Below are 9652 nucleotides of genomic sequence, written 5' to 3' on the forward strand. Positions count from 1 at the left end.
TAGAAAGGCAAAAGCTGGTGCTGAGACTGGGAGGCCCTGAGCAGCTGTTAAGCAGCCTGAGTGTGCTAAAGGCCAGTGAGTCTCTTAAAATCACTTGTGGGTGTTGCCCTGTTCATTGCTGAGTGAGGGTAAGGAGCTGAGGAAACCCATACTTGGGGGACAGGTGGGGAACGTGGCTTTGTGTGAGCCCACAGCCAAAGGGAGACCCAAGAGAGGCCGCATGGGAGATTGTATCCACGGATCCCCACCCATGTGCATGTGTAGTGGCAGGAAGGGATGGAGCAGGATCTCTATGAGTCGAGCAGACGGGTGAAGGAGGAATCTTAGGAGCCCTCGGTGGCTTTGCAGGCTTTTTATTGGGATTTACCAGGTACAGAGCAGGCAGGGGTGCCGGGGGGGGCGAGAGAGCTAGCAGGCCTCCCAGCCCCTAGCAAGTCTTTACTCGTTCTGGGCTCTCTGGTGTTTTCTTCGTGGCCTTGTTCCTCTTCTGCTTCTGCTGTTCCTCTGGCATCCTGTTACGCCGCCCTTATATGCCCAGTATCTCAGCCCAGGTGTACCCACCTACACCTGCCAACCCCCTACTTCAGGTGCCCGCCATTAGGCATGCATTCAGGACAGCAGGGATCCATCATCAATCCTAATGGGGGGAGGGCAGAAAAGCCTGATACTTTATTTGCCCTACAATCCACCCACTCAGGGTTTTCTGCCAGACAGTCTATACAATTTATATACACGTTTCTTTTGGCGAATATGAACACTGCAGCCATGGCCCACAAAAGTAAATAGAATACATCACAATGTAACTGAATACATAACAAAATACAACAGAACACAAATAAGTCCAGACAGGGCACCGACCTAGTGGCCAAAGACAGGATTATTGGCACCAGCAGATGATTCACCATGTCTGCTGCCGAAGGCGCTGCTCATGCGAGGGGAACGACCCCCAGCATCTGCCATCACATGCCAGGAGCCATTAGGCTTCCTGGCCTTCTCTCTCTGTGGTCTCAGCCATAAGCCACACCACATCCACCTCCAGGATGCACTCACTCTTGGACTGGAGATTCTGTACTCTTTGGGGTGATCGCCCAACCCTCAGGGTTCTGTCTGTGATCACTCCAACACTCAGCTTTCATAGCCACCAATGTGACACGCAGGCCTGCACTCAGGCCAACCCTTTGCATGTGCACATGTGTCGGGGATCCATGGATACAAGCTCCATGTGCGGCCTCTCTTGGGTTTCCTCCTTGACTTAGGCTTTACCACAAGCCACGTTCCCCAACCGTTGCCCGAGGACGGGTTCCTCCGCTCCTCACCCTAACTCAACCGTGAGCAGGGCATCACCCACAGGTGATATTAAGAGACTCACTGGCCTTCCTTAGCATACTCAGGCTGCTTAACAGCTGCTCAGGGCCTCCCAGTCTCAACACCAGCTTTTGCCTTTCTAAGTTGGCTTTTGTCACCAAGACCCACTGGCCACCCCCAGGTTCCCATCTCTTGCAGTGTACAAACAATACCCTGCACCCCCAGGGTCCCATAAACGTAACATCAACCTGCCAAAGTTCTTCCGCCTTCTAGCGGGATTGTCAGTCCAAGTCCATTGGCCTCTCCCTGCATTAGCACTGGCGAGCTCCGAATCGTGGTCCTTCCTTCCCTGACGATTCTGCTGCCTCAGGAGTTGTGGGCCAGCCCTACAGTTGTAGGCTGTCTCTGCCTCCACTCGAGGTCTCGTTCTGCAGCTCCCAGACCTTGTCTACCTCCTGTGCTCCTGCAGCATTTTTAGCTCTTCTGGAAGCTCCTAGACTTTGGTCACCTCCTGTGCTGCCAATGGCGCCTCCAGCATTGTCCCAGGCTCATGATCTGCTACTCCTCAGTCTCTCCTGAGGTCTTTGGAGGGCTCTACACCCATCTGCTTAGATCATTCTGCCGACTTATGCCAATTGTAGTGGCAACAAGGGATGGAGCAGGATCTCTATGATTCGAGCAGACGGGTGAAGGAGGAGTCCTAGGAGCCCTCGGTGGCTTTTGCAGGCTTTTTATTGGGATTTACTAGGTACACGGCAGGCAGGGTGCTGGGGGCCCGGGAGGCTGGTAGGCCTTTACTCTTTCTGGGCTCTCTGGCATTCTCTCATGGCCTTGTTTTCTCTCTTCTGCTTCTGCTGTTCCTCTGATGTCCCGTGATGCTGCCCTTACATGCCCAGTCTCTCAGCCCAGGTATACCCATCCACACATGCCCACACCCTACTCCAGGAGTCTGCCATCAGGCATGCATTCAGGACTACAGGGATCCACCATCAATCCTAATGGTGGGAGGGCAGAAAAGCCTGATTCTTTACTTACCCTACAGCATATGGAAAGGGTTGGCCTGAGTGCAGGGGTCTGCGTGTCGCATTGGTGGCTATGAAAGCCAAATCTTGGAATGACCACAGACAGAAACCCTAAGGATTGGGTGATTACCCCGAAAGAGTATAGAAACGCCAATCCAAGAGTGAGTGCATCTTGGGGGTGGAGGCATTGTATGACTTGTGACCGAGACTACAACCAGAGTAGGACAGGAGGCCTGATGCTTCCCAGCTTTTGAGGGGCAGATTCCTGGGTTCCCCCTCAAATGAGCAGTGCCTTTGGCAGCAGAAGTGGTGGATCATCTGCTGGTGCCTATAATTGTCTTTTGCTACTAGGTTGGTGCTTTTTTCATAGCCGCCAAGGCCCGTGTTACAGGGCAACCCCAAAATAAAATGGGTTACCTGACTGTGGGTCCTCACCTGTGTGCTTAAAGGGGACTTCAACTGTGGGCACAACAAAAGATTGATCAAATATTTATTACAAGGAAAGGGGAAATGCAGGCCAGAGGTGTGGGAGTGAGAGGATTCACCCATGGCACAGTGGGGAGAAGAAGAGGGGATTCAAAACAGGGGAGGAAGAGCGCATGGCTATGGTGAGTGTTCCCAGGTGCTGGGGTGGTGGGAGAGCTATGGGGAATACACCTGAGGGGAGAAGCTGCACAAAAATGAAACACAATATATGAAAATAAATTTAAAAAATTAATATGTGAAAGTACAAAACAATAGTTTGAGCAAGTCTTTGGCAGAAGATAATTATAACAATTGAAACACAGAATCAAGTACTAATTCCCAACATCATAACTTTAAGGCAAATATGTTTTAAATTAAACAACTAAATTTTGAATTGGTTTTTATTTGTGAAGGCATGGAGAACTTTTATTAATTTAACTACAAGCAGTTTTTACTGACTTGAGGACTTTACTTAGGATACGGGACGGCCTCCAAGATGATGAGTGAGGTCAGGAGTAGCAGAGCCCTGGGCCTGTGGTTAAAGTGAACAGTCAGAAAGTGGTGCAAGAAAGGGCAACTTCCCTGCCTCAGAAAGAGACTGGAGAGTCTCTACACACACAGTCTACCCTGAGACTTTTCTCCCTACAGTCAACCCTCGTGTTTTTTTTTGTTTTTTAATTTATTCATGCACACAAGAAGTGGGGTGTAGGCCAGAGATGTGGGAGTGAGAGGATTCACCCATGGCACAGTGAGGAGAAGAGGCAGATCTACTGAAGTACACTGCTGAGGGGAGCAGCAGGTGAGACAGGAGAGGTCTGCTGCGCCATGAGGTCAGCTCCCTGTCTGGGGATTAAACTCATGCTGCAGTGGCTGGTGATAGCTTGATAGTTCTGAGACTTTAACTCTTTTGCCACCAGGGAGACCCCCACCCTAATGATGTTTTTTATTAATAATTTATTTATATATATTTTACATCACTGTTCATTTTGTACAATGTTTGTTTTCTTAGGTGTAGTCCCCATAGAATTCCTACCAGCAATTCACCTGTGCACCATAACCATAGTCCCCTGGGCTCTTCCCGCCCTTGTTTTGACCCCACTCCCTCCTCCTCCCCTGCAGAATGTCTCTGATTTATAGATTACTGTTTTTGTTTTGTTTTTTATTGTTATTATTTTTTTCCTTATTTGTTTCCACAATATTTTTCCTGCAAGTGAAACCATGTGATAGTTTTCTTTTTCCTTCTGACTTATTTGACTGAGTGTAATCCCTCCTAGCTCCATCCATATTGCTGCGAATGGCATGAGTTTATCTTATTGGATTGCTGAATAGTGTTCCATTGTGTATATGTACCACATCTTCTTGATCCAGTCATCTGTTTTTGGGCATTAGGGTTGTTTCCAAATCTTACCTATTATAAATAGTGCAGCAATAAACATAGGGGTACAGGTACACTCACCAAATGAAGGAGCACCAACATCTATAAGACAACTATTATGAGCTCTGAAAACAGACATTAGAGGAAATACATATATACTAGGAGATTTCAACACTGCACTCTGACCCATGGACAGATCAACGAGACAAAAAATGAACAAGGACACTAGGCCCCAAATAAAGATCTAGACCTCATGGGTTTAACAGACATTTACAGGACACTGCACCCAAGAAAATCCAAGTATATTTTTTTCTCAAGTGCGCTCGGATCATTCTCCAGAATCGATCATACTTTGGGCCACAAGATGATGTTAATGTTTTAACAGATACATTCAGATCAAAATCATTCCAACTGTCTTCTCTGATCACAAAGGCATCAAACTGGAAATAAACCATGAAAAGAAAGTAAGGAATCTCCCACTTCATGGAGATTGAAACCCACGCTATGGGTAGACCATTGGATTAAAGAGGAGATCAAAGAAGAAATTAAAAAATACTTTGAGCTGAACAACAATGAAGATGTTAGGGGGAAAGGATGTCCTAAAGCTAATTCCATACAGGCTTTGTGGACTCCACCCCCACCCCAGGCCAAAGCCAAAGACACTGGGAACTCCAAATCCTATCACCACCCAAGGGAAGGTTACTCCAACCTGAGGGTGGGGTTAAGCAGCCAGGTCTGGTATAAAACCAGACACATGGGCTTTAGGGGATTCCCCTATTTGGCTCCCCGACAGCTCGCAGCACGCGGACAGCTCGCAGCGCACGGCCAGCTCAAGAGTGCCTTTGGGTTTCCAGGTCGGCGGATCAGGTAGGACGCATTAAAGACTTTATTTCCCTATTTTCTCCCTGAGTTGTACATTTCCTCAATTCCTTTTCCCTTGTAAATAAACCTTTTATTAACCTGTTGTGTGTGCCTGTAGTGGAGTATTAATAAGTCCCTTTTTAAGCGCGCGGGTGAGGACCCACAGCCAGGCAACCCGTTTTATATCGGGGCTGCTCTGTAACACTTGTGCACTCTCCCGGTTTGCTTGAAATGTATAAAGTACCGCTGAGACCCTCAGCAGGACGATGCCTGCACCCTGATCAAGTGTCCGCGTCTCCTCATTCCCCTCCCTCACGATTGCGCCGACGCCTTCCCATCCTTCAGGAACCCCTGACAGCCAGACTGCTGCGGCTGGTTCGCAACAAACATGTGTTTTAAGTTTGCATTTATAAGAAATAATTGTTTTTTGGCTTTAAACCGAGACAGAAGATTTACAATCTCCACAGCCACGATGGCTCTCCAGCTGCTGCTACACAAGACAGGAATAACATGGAAGTCCTAATTCTCACTGATGCTGCCACTTTGGCTACAACCCTTCCAGGTGTTTGGGACACTACAGTGCCAGGCTGAGGTGTCTTTGCCACCCCTCTTAGGGTGCAATTAATGGAACCTCCTCTCTTCCTGATGGAACCACAACACCCCTCAAGCCAAAGCCCAACAATGCTCCCTGAATTCCCTAGTCTCAGTGGTTATGTAACACCATGGAGTTCTGGGCTTACCAGTCTGTGCCCTTCTTACTCTTAAAGCCTTAAAAAACAAACAAACAAAACAAAAAAAAAAACAGCTGTCCTGGATGTTCCCCTGTTCAATTCTCTTACTAAAACTTTTTTTTTTTTTTTCCATTTTTCTCTTGCTTGGGCCCTGCATCCTCCATGCCCTCATTGGGATTATCTCCCACCTGGAGGCCATCAAACTCCATATGGTCCTTCAATGGAACCCACTATGAAACCTCCACCTTCTGAGATCTCTTAGATTATCACCCTGCAGTGGAGCCCTGACTGCCTCCCCACGTTACCCACGTTCAGCAGGAAGAAGTCATTGATCAGATGGATGTCATTTGTGCTAACAGCAGTTAGGGGCTCCATCCATAGAGGGGGGAAGGAGTCCTAGGGCAAGTTAGGGTAATCGGGTAGTTTTAGGGACATTGTAGATGGGGACTTCAGCAGTTAAGGAAGGCTCCAGAGATTATTCCTAAGGGGATAATCAAACACCCCCAGGACTAGGGCCAACAGGACATTGCTGGACAAGGAAATAAAGAAAAAAGATAAGGACTGGGACACAGACACTCAGTTCTGGGCACAGAGACATTCAGGCAGTGAGTGAGACACCGAGAACTAACCAATCACAAAGAGACAGGTGGAGCTTTAGAGTAATCAAGGAAAGAAGGTCTCTATTCCCTGAAGCCCGACTCCACTTGGGCTTCCTTGCCCCTCCCTGGCCTGGTTCCACCGGCCTGGGAGTCCCACTTTACTTCTGTTCCTTTTCTGCTCAATAAAGTTTTTCTTTCTCTAAACATATCTGCCTCTTCTTGCCTGCTTGCTTGAGTGTCAAGTGCAGTTCCTGTTGTGGCTTCGTAAGACACCAATGAAACCAAACGCAGGGGAAAATTGCAAGAGATGGGAGAAGACAAGCTTGTTAATTCTTATCTGACAGAGAGGTCATTTGTTACTGTATCACCAACCCGTGGTGGTCTAGTGGCTGGGACTCAGCGCTGCCCCTGCAGCCTGGGATCTGTTCCTGGCTGGGAGACTAGGCCTGAACACCTGCAAGTTTGGTATCATTACCTTAGTGTTGTTTTCTGAGTCAGTGGGTTTGGAGTGCAGGGTCCTTGGGTTCACTCTGGGAAAGGTTTCACCAGAGCTCCCGTTTCAGTGACACGTGGTGAGTTCCCCAGGTGGGTTTCTCCACGAGACAGAGACATTAGTTATATTTAAAGGGCAGGTTTGTTAGGGAAGGGATAAAACAGTAAAAGACACTTGCACAGACACAAGCAGGCAGGAGGAGCTGCCCCTCAAGGGATAGGTTTGCTGAGAGAGGCCTGCATGTTTGCAGGTGAGCAGCCTTGAGGAGAGCTGCCTCCGCTGAGGGAGGTCAGTGAAGAGAAGACCAGCATGGTATGGCTCACGGGCAGCAGGAAGCTGCTGTCCTGCGGAGGGAGTTGGTGAAGAGGCACTTGTGTAGTCACAGGTGGGCAGAGGGAGTGCTGCTCAGGGTCTGTGCAGACTGCACTGATATAGTCTTCTTCTGTTGGGAGGGGGCACTCCTTGTGATATGAAATGGGGGCAATGTGAAATGTAGCAGACCACGCAAGGCCTATGCTTGAGCTATCTCAGGAGGACAAGACAGGGCTGTGGGGAAATTCCAGGCCAAAACAATAGAGGCCGGGTTCCCGTCTGTAAAGGCAGGAATGGCCACAGTGCAGGTTTTCTGATCCCATGCAGACCAGGTAAAGGAGGAGTCAGAGTCCTCAGTAGTTTTGCAGGTTTTTTATTGGGGTTCACCAGGCATTGGCAGGCAGGGGTGCTGGCTGGGGGGCTGGGAGGCTGTCAGGCCTCCCAGCCCCCAGCAAGTCTTCACTCTATCTGGGCTCTCTGGCGTTTGTTCTGCTGCTTCCCACTTCTCTTTCAGCTTCTGCTTCGGCTTCTACTGCTGCTGCTGGTGTCCCCGTGACGCCGCCCTTAAAAAGCCCAGTCTCAGCCCAGGTGAATCCCATCTACCTATGCCCACACCCTACTCCAGGTGCCCGCCATCAGGCATGCATTCAGGACAAGGATCCATCATCTATCCTGATGGCGGAAGGGCAGAAAAGCCTGATATTTTCTTTACCCTACACCGTCAAAAATAAGAAGTATGTGCCCTTTGTACCTGAAACATGGGATGTGGTGAAATGCTCTGCTGCTTATAACAGCACAGTTTGGCTTTTGTACTCCCGCTTGCTGTAGAACTGCATACTCCCAGGTGTGGTTTTCGGCTTTAAAAACCCTTAATGATGGAGGACAAGAATAGAAAGACTGGAAAGGAAGTGCCTCAAGACCAGAACCTGACTCAAAAGGAGGTAGGGATAGAGGGAAATAGCATGACCATTAACCCAGCTGTAGAGGTCGTGACCCTTAGGCACCAGGGCCTTATCACAAGGCAGGAGACCCAAGCAGGATCAGATGCTCTAGGGAGTGGAGCACAGACCTGAGGGGAAAGATATAGAGATTGCGCCCATCCTGGAATCTCCACTCCCCATCCTGGAATCTCCCGTCCCTCTTGGATGCTGCGTGGTTATCCAAAATCAGCAACCGACTGACGTGACGGCTCACAAGGAGTGACCCCTCCCAAACAGAAGAGGGCTATATCAGTGCAGTCTCTGCACAGGCTCGGGGCAGCACTCCCTCTGCCCACCTGTGACTATGCAGGTGTCTCTTTTCACCAACTCTCTCCCTCTCTAGGGCAGCAGCTTTCTGGTTCCCCATGGCCTGTACCTGCCGGGACTTCTCACTGACCTCCCTCAGAGGAGGCAGCTCTCCTCAAGGCCACCCACCTGCAGCCATGTAGGACTCTCTTAGCAAAACCTGTCCCTTTCCCTAATAAACCTGTTCTTTAAATATAACCATGGTCTCTGTCTCATGGAGAAACTTGCATGGGAAACTCGCTGTGTGCCGCTGAAACGGGAGCTTCTCCCGTTCTTCTAATTAAACATTTCCCAGAGTGAACCCAAGGACCCCGCAACTCCAAAAACCCCATCATTTTGGCACCCAATGTTTGGTTTTTCATGGCATCTGTGAGATTTCTCCAGTTTTCTCTATCTTCATGCTACTACCTCCTTTTCTGAGAGGAGCTGGTGTTCGTCGACTGTTTGGCTGTGCTACACGGACTCAGGGGCCCAGGCCAAGGCTACTCTTTAGCAGCTCCCAAAATTCCCAGTTGCCCTTGGCCCAGCCAGGTGAACGCCTCATGCCTCTCTGCCTCATTCTCTCAACTATCACCACCTCTTTCTCTGAGAGGAGCTGGTGTTCGGCTACTGCTTGGCTGTCCTACACGGACTGAGGGGCTCAGGCAAAGGCTACTCTTTGGTGGGCCCTAAAATGTGAGGGAACAGCCTTCCAGTTGCCCTTGGTCTGACCAGGTGAACGCCTCATGCCTTTCTCCTTGCCTCACTGCCTTGCTTATCAATCTCAGTCAAGCAGCCATTCCCTCTCCGCCTTGGGGAAAGAGCTGGCTCCTGAGTTCTGTCTTCAAACCAGGTCTTGGTCTCGCCGCAAAAAATAGTGGGCACAGGTCAGCCATGTAAGAGGCCACTAGGGCTGGCTGCCACTTTTTAGAAGACTCCTGTGAAAGTGTTAGGGGGAAAGGAAGTCCTGAGCAAGCTCCATACAGGCTTTGTGGACTCCACCCCCACTCTAGACCAAAGCCAGCAAGACACTGGGAATGACAAATCCCATCATCACCAAAGGGAGGGTTGCTGGGCCTGAGGGTGGAGTTAAGCAGCCAGGTTTGTTATAAAACCAGACATGTGGGCCTTGGGTCGCTCTCTTGGCCTCACAGCTCTTGGCTCTTCGCCAGCTCTCAGCGTGCGATTGGGATTCCAGGTCAGCGGAACTGGTAGGACGCATGA

At 49.6% G+C, this 9652-nt stretch overlaps 1 pseudogene; it reads left to right on the forward strand.

Moving 5' to 3' along the window:
• LOC119251203 (popy Class I histocompatibility antigen, A-1 alpha chain-like) overlaps positions 1-9128 on the forward strand; it is a 12441-nt pseudogene extending 3313 nt beyond the window's left edge.
• The last annotated feature ends 524 nt before the right edge of the window (positions 9129-9652 follow it).

Source organism: Talpa occidentalis, unplaced genomic scaffold, assembly GCF_014898055.3.
Source record: "Talpa occidentalis isolate TD23 unplaced genomic scaffold, MPIMG_talOcc4v2.1 talOcc4.2, whole genome shotgun sequence".
NCBI classification, from domain to species: Eukaryota; Metazoa; Chordata; class Mammalia; order Eulipotyphla; family Talpidae; genus Talpa; species Talpa occidentalis.